The sequence below is a fragment of the Micrasema longulum genome, unplaced genomic scaffold (genome assembly GCF_059751315.1).
Source record: "Micrasema longulum isolate JH-2025_06_02 unplaced genomic scaffold, ASM5975131v1 h1tg000595l, whole genome shotgun sequence".
In the NCBI taxonomy this organism is placed as follows: Eukaryota; Metazoa; Arthropoda; class Insecta; order Trichoptera; family Brachycentridae; genus Micrasema; species Micrasema longulum.
Window position 1 is genome coordinate 949183 of NW_028277791.1, and position 7958 is coordinate 957140.

The 7958-nt window shown below is 32.1% G+C and overlaps 1 long non-coding RNA gene across 1 annotated transcript; it reads right to left on the minus strand.

Annotated features, from left to right (window-relative positions):
* Window positions 1-3110: 3110 nt before the first annotated feature.
* Window positions 3111-5439, minus strand: LOC148280317 (uncharacterized). Its single transcript, XR_015822648.1, has 2 exons — window positions 4983-5439; window positions 3111-3549 (listed from the first exon to the last, which is right to left on the minus strand). It is a non-coding gene; the product is annotated as an uncharacterized LOC148280317 (long non-coding RNA).
* Between the last annotated feature and the right edge of the window lie 2519 nt (window positions 5440-7958).

Below are 7958 nucleotides of genomic sequence, written 5' to 3' on the forward strand. Positions count from 1 at the left end.
TCTTCCACACTTTAATACATCTTGTCATATATGCCGTTCGGTTTTGTCTGCTTTTGCCGTGACCAGACTTAAGATTTTGGTTTATCTGATCATGCCACGTCTTCCTCGGTCGTCCTCGTTTCACGTCACCGTTAATTTTCGCCATATATACTTGTTTTACCATTTTTTTGTCGTCCATTTGTTCTACGTGACCAAACCATCTCAGAGACCCTTTCTTAATCTTATCAATTATGCTTGACTCAGAATAACACTCTCGCCTGATTATTATTCGTAACCCCGTCATACATTGATTTCCCACACATTCGTCTAAGAGATCCCGTTTCAACCGCGTTCACTCTGCTTTCATCCTTCCTCTGCCAGTTCTATATTTCACTTCCATACATAAGTGTTGGGACTAAAACTCCGTTGTGCACTGCCAGATTAGCTTCGATTGCCATATTTTTATTGGCAATTACTGTGCTCAGTGCTCCGTTCATTTTGTTGCTCGCATTCACTCTCCTTTAAACATCTTTTTCTACTCTTCCATCTCTTGAAAACAAGCTTCCCAGATACACAAATCTAAAATTATTTTACACATTTAAGCAAATCTTTTGTACAAGTCCGATATTAATATTCTAGTTTAATGATTTTGTAACGCGGGTTAACATTTTGTTCGTATATGAAGTGATTTTGATTTATTTGATCATGCCACGTCTTTCTTGGTTGTCCACGTCCTACGCTACCGTTCATTCTTGCCATGTGTTTTACCATTCTTTAGCCATTCATCAATTATAATAATATTTGGCTGATTTATATAGCGCCGTTTTTGTAAAAAACCCCCTCAAGGGCGCTTTACAATTGTATATCTAAACTTACATTCTAACTAAACTTAAGTGATATATTATATTTCCAGATTTAAAATTGGGGTTATGATAGTCTAAAGAAGTGGGATTTTGGTTGGGATCTGAACTGACTGGGACTGTCAATGATTCAAAAGTTTGAAGGCAATTGGTTCCAGGCAGACGAGTTGTCCTCTTCCTGAATCAAATATTGACCTTTAAGTAGATTTTTTTTGACATGTATTTTCCCTAATACAAATGTCCAATAGGTATTTAAGAGCCATTTTATGAAGGGATTTGAATACTATCCAGCACAGCTTGTATTTTATTCTCTTTGGGCTTTTTAACCAGTGCAAACCTAAAAGATGCTGTGAGATGTGAGAATATTTTTTTACTCCCGTAATTAGCCTTGCTGCTGCATTGAAAACAGATTGAAGTTTATTAGTATGATATTTTGGGAGATTACGATTATTGGGAGATACGACTAAACAATTTTAGTAACCCTTTCTTTATCTTATCAATTACACCTATATCAGATTTGCACTCTCGCTTTATTTCATGATAAGTAACACTATAATACATCGCATTGCATTTCCACCGCATTCACTCTGCTTTCGTCCTTCTTCTCCCAGTTCCATGTTTCACTTACATACATTAATGTTGGGACTTATACCCCGTTAAGCACTGCCAGCCTCCGTGAAAATCAATATTTTATGTCCTCGCCAGGAATTGAACCCAGGACTGCTGAAATTTATTGCACTCTAATCATTACATAATTCCAACCCCTAATTTGGTTACGGATTGCCATTCGAAAAAAACTTCATTTTGTCACTCCGAGGTCGTATGGATATTTGTTTAGGAGACTTTAAAATTTAACTAAAAAGTTTTAGAATAATGTCCATTTTGACAGCGAGAATAAATACACGGTAGATTTGCATAATACTTCGTTGTAATACTCTTATCCTGGCTAAAGAGCTCCTTAGAACTAAGTGTTAAATAAGTCCTTTCGGAATACGTCAGCACTTTTGGGACTGCTAATTATTTCAAGTTGCCGGGTGAAAATGTTACCTTGAGTATTATTTCAGGGGGTAACAAAATAAATAGGTTAGGATAAAAGCGGTTTAAAGCAATTAATTCTGTTGACTTTCCATCATTAAATTCTTTCGCATTCTTTCGAAAATCATTTTACCCCTTTAAAGGTTAGCCCCAAATGCAAATGTCATCACATTTAAGGGTGATGAAAATTTCAGTCATTAAGTTTGCCCCAGTACAAGCATAGTCAGATATTTGATTTTTCTGGACATTTGATAGTAATATTTATCATGGTTAAAAAATGACACATTAAAACAAATATAATCAATTTTATTAAAAATACCATATTTAATGTCTCATACGGCGGAGTATAATTATATATTTTTTTTTTTTTCCACTATGAACAAATATTAATAATATATATAATGTGGCTTCACTGGGGTTACCCGTGCCGAGGACACTTAACAATATGAGAGTTTTTTATTTCGTTTTTATTATTTAAAATAATAATAGACAATAGTTTTATTGTAATTGATAAGCGAATTACGTATAATTCTAATAAAAATAATAATATTAATTATCTTGAATGGTCCTGTAGAGCTGATACATCCACAAAAATTGTGAATTATAAAATTAGAAAAAATGTATTATATATCTTTGCAATTTTTGTTGTTGGTTTATTGAAAAATAATAAATAAAAAAATAGTTTTTATTCAAAAAAGGTTATAAATCATAATGAATATTCATATCCTAAAGGGTTTTACCAAAATTTTCAAAAAAATATAATACCCACGTGGAAATAGAAGCTGACACTAACGTGCACTGGTTACTATAAAACAATGTTTAATCTTGTGCGATAATCGAACACAAAAAGGAGATGGTATAGACCTAGTAAATTCATGATCCTGTTTTCCTTCTTTTCCCCTTTTTCGACAGCTTAAAAAGCGTGTGTCATATCAGCACGTCGGTTTTATATTTTTGTGCAACTTCTATGGTGAAGGTGTATGGTGGGATTTGAATTCTTTTTTTTAAAAAGAAACATATAGTTTTTTTAAGATTTACCCGAGCATTTCAAAACGAGTTGTAAATAACTCGGTATTAGAAAATGGGAATCAAGTTGTGTGTGTATAGAATGGGGTGTGAAGCTTAAAAATTTGATCCGTGAGTCCACGATACTAGCCACGGAACTACAAGTGTTATAAATGTCACGATGAGGAGACGGGTACGTCTCGAAACCGGAAGACATAAAAAGACGGTAAGTGGTTTTAAATGTATATTTACTACCAATAAAAGATTTTTACAATATTTCAAATAATTAGTTGCGATACAAAATGCATACTTGAAATGTTATAAGGAAAATTATCAACATGTTTAACATAACAAGAATCAAAGACACGACACATACAGTCCTACATGGAGACTCGTCATAGAGAATAGGTTTGGTTGTAGCTGAAGTTGTGAATGCAAATCTAAAATCTACTTTATTGAATCCGTATTCGTTGTCTAGATCGTCATAAAAATCTTTAGAGATTCGACGCTTTCTAATCATGTGGTTATTTTTGTGGTTTGCATTGAGTTTTTTCGTGTTGTCAGCAATTGGAGTTTTCTCTAACTTTTGTTGAATTCCCAGGTCTTGAACTTCAATATACGAAACGGCCAAGTATGCACTGGGAAGCATTTTAGTCACTTCGATAATCAGCTAAAATAAAACATCCAAAAACATCTGTACAGACAACTGATGAGGTATAAACATACAAATTTGATGCAACAGAGACGAAAAAAACATTTGCAGGGCTTATGGCCTGTCATTTGCCTCATTATATACTGCATGACATTCACAACTGAACGTAGTTATACAGAAAGCAGCCAGCCATAGAAAAGTGAAACTGAGATAATAGCCATTTTGTGAAAATAGTAAATTATAAAATCTGCACAATAGTTTGAATGTTTTTGACTTAAACAAACGATAAACAATGAATACATATTTTTTTTTACATATTACAAACAAGAATCTTATTGTGTATTTGACCAGTTTAAAAAATGTTTAAAGTACTATAAGATTTTTCTAGTTTTGTGGGTGTTTTTTGCAAATTGAGAAATGTCATTTTTGTGATCGACACCTTTTTCCGGAGGTGATTAATACAGTTTTTTTATACAAAAGCGGCCTGGCTGTTTTTAGCAGAACATAGAATCGACCTTACTGCACCCGATAACATGAATATCTCATTTTCCGAAATTGTGGACTGGCTGCTTTCTGCATAACTACGTTCATTCTGCCCATGTTTAAACATCACATTGAAGTAAAATAAAATACATCAGAATTCATACATCGGAGAGTTAGTATTTTTTACACAACTACGCGTTTTGCACGGCAATGTTGATGTGACAGCGCTAATTTTTTAGAAAATAATTTTAAACTCTCGTTCTATGAAGCATAATCTCTAATTCATTATACTTCTGTGCCTCGAGTGTGATTTTATGTAATATTTAATTCGATTTGATGATTTTTGGAATGTTTGAGTTTACCATTTACCATATTCAATCGCCAGATATTAGTTTTTTATTGTTATTTTTATTGTTTTGTTTTTGATGATGTAAAATATTTGTGATGATGATATGCTTTTATATTTATGTCAACGTATTGCTCGTCTCATCTCAACACAATACTTTCAGTCCCACGGAGTTGGGACTTATGTCTCAAATAATTTGTGGAAATTCTCTTTAAGTAAATAAATGAACAAATAAATTTTACTCAAGTATTTTTTTTTATCACAACTAGAATTTATTTAAACGATTTAGCGTATGGCACAATTATTAGCAAAATACAACAAATGAAACTTATATGTGCCAGTTCACAAACAGTAAATTTGAGCGCCTAAAATTATATTTTAGAGGAATGATTTTTGTCAACCTTATCAGAAATCCAACCCGGGTCCTCAATCGTTGCAGGCAAATGTGCCAAACGCTATGTTACAAAGTAAGTATACAAGGCGGACGAGGTCGCTTCCAGGATTGTTTCCTTAAAGCAGCCATCGAGTAAGGAACACACTTTCATTATTCTGCTATTTCACCGGAATACAAATAAAGAAATATATTTCTTTATCCGCCTGGAAATGAGAAAGGTATACCTACGCTTAATAATGTTCCTTTGGCGTCATTGAAATATATTTCTAACGAATACCATTCTTTCTCAAATGGTAATTCCTCTTCAAAGATATGTTCTCCTAGAGATATTTTGATGCGAGCTCCAGGATTTTTTAGGCGATATCTGATCGTCACTTTCGCTCCACTTGTTACATTTACAGATGCCCAAATACAACCAGGCTGGGAAACAGACATAACGTTTTCTGGAATGTACTTCCAAATATTATCATCGTCAAAAGGGATGAATTTTTCTACACTAAAAGGGTTGTCGCAAAAATCTCTTAATGGATACCGCCAATTTATATTAGAAAAACCATCTATTTTATCAAAGCCGATTATGTTCTCCGGGTACACAAAAAAATTTAAACCCCCTAAAATCAAAATCAAATATAAAAAAAAACACATTTCGGTGGCCGAAAATTATACATTGTTTTTGACGCATCACTTTTTGTAGATTGTTTTGGATTCAAATCAACATTTGAATATTTTTTTAAACATTCCAAAACACATAAATATTTTTTGTAAGTTCTTGCTTTACATTTTAATGCCAAATAAATTAAAATGTATGTCTCTCTTGTACGCTGATGACCTTAAAATATATAATAAAACTGATAGAGTAGATTGCAGACTGATTTGCAAATGTTATTGAGTTGGTGCCATTTTCGGGAGAAATGTACAAGTTTAGATTTTGTTTAAGGGAAGAGACCATTACAAGAGACTGCTGCAAGATATTACATAGATTTATATTCTATTAAGGTTATTGTCCATATCTTCATTGAAATATATGTTTTTGTAATAACTTTTGGTTTTTACTTTTGCTATTGTTTAATGATGCGTATGCTCTCATTTTACATCATGTTGTATCCTAACTCAATACAGGGCTCTTGGCTTCAAAGAGTTAAATATGCGTTATTTTTATTTTTTTATAAAAAATATTCTGTATTTTTATGAATAAATGAATATTCAAATGAATACTTAATTAAACAAAATATATTTTTATTATAAATCTTAACCCAACATATCCCAACCTAAACCAACTTTGCATAACAAAATAAATACAAGAATAGATCCATTATTGCGTTAAAATTAAAACGGCTGAGCAACGATCAGCCCCTACGTTAAACGTTGCTTTCAACAATTTTTTTTCAAAGTCTCCGTTAGCTATTTAATTGAATTCCAGTATTTAATGAATAGCCTAGCCGTGCACTTGAGGAAATAATTGAACTTTTTGGCGGTGAAATAAACATATTTAAGGGAAAACTCATATTTTATTGTGGGGTAATTATTACAACAAAGTAACTTTACAATCAAAATTCTTGAATTAAACACTTAATCACATATTTGTATTTTTCTCCATAAATGCTACAAATAAACAAGTAAAATAATATTATCATCATAATACGAATACAAAAATACCTTTTTGGTAGTTTACTCAAAAATACTGACTTTAAAGTATTGCAAATTTGCTGGGTTGCGGTGTTAAATCTGTTACTACCTACTGAGCCCTAGTGGAAATGTTGATTAAAAAATTATCCGATTACAACATTTCCTTTTTCTTTCCATATCAAAAAAAGTTCAATTATCAACGAACGCACATGTAATTAAGTATTCCCAGCGCGATTGTTTATAATTTATTTAATAGCAGCACTTTTCGATTTGCCATTCGACTTTTCGTTTTTAAGTTCACCGGGCTGTTTGTTTAATTGGGAATGGCCAATATTTTCTAGATACCTTTTGTCTTACTTTGTTGAGCGTAATTTAGAAACATGAAAATTCTTTGAAATTCATGTATTGTGGTTGTGGACATTATGATTAAATGCGTATTTTATGTTTGTGTGAGATAAACAGTTAATGATATTTATAAATATATTGTTGATTAATTATATTCAATATAATATTTAGTGTGATATGTATTGCCAGCAGTTAAAAAAGAACAAAAAAAACTGACCTTAGAATATTTATTGGCATCCATTTTGATCTATTTTTTGTTGAGCGTTTTAAGGAGGCTATAATTTGTATAGTTTTACAAGTTGTTGTCTTATGGAGATAAAGTAAGCACAAATCAGCGATGGAGATCTTGAAAAACATGTTTGAGTTGGTTACCAAATTGTCACAAGTTTGCGTTTCCATTCACATGTCTGTCCGTTTTTATTCCGTCGCGGTAATACCGACTGAGCAAAAACGATGCCCGCCATCTCTGAACGAAGATTTCAACTACATATTTAACTGAAGAAATCAATTAAATTTTCTGTCATAAATTGATTTAATTTATCCCTTTCTGACAGGGGTAATCGTCGCGCCAAATTGAGCTGCTGGCCATGACACACCTTTTACACAAAACATTGTTTTTATTAGTTTATCGCTATCATTCTCTTCTCCGTACCTGGTGGAGCATAGTGCATTGCATCAGAAAACAGAAAATACCAAAAATCAATTGACTGTTGAAGTAAATTTATTTTTATTATATTTTTTTAATTTGGATAGGTTAAAGTGAACACATATTGTTTCTTAAATAATATATTCAAGTATAAAATCAAAACATTACAAGTAAAACTGATAAAAATTATATGTGGGAAATCGATGACAATTTTTCGCTCAAATAAAGATACTAGTATTTGTCACTCAAAACTGCACATTTTGCTAAAAAGTTTCAAGAGGCGTAGACGTCATATTTTGATAATATTAATGTTTGGTCGCTTTACTGGCCCAAAAATGGGCTCAAATATGTTACAAATGGCACAAAAAGGAAGAAATATTTAAGGGTAGGAAAAAATAACCCTTGAAAGGCAGGGAATATCAACCACCAAACCACCCTCTTAGAGTGTCCATCCATTAGAATAATACAGCCTTAAATCATTCCATGCTCCCTTTCAAACTTTGCTTGTTCGCTCATATTGAGTTCTATGGAATTATTTATTCTTATTCACACATTTATTTATTTCTAATTTTAGATTTTTATTAAAT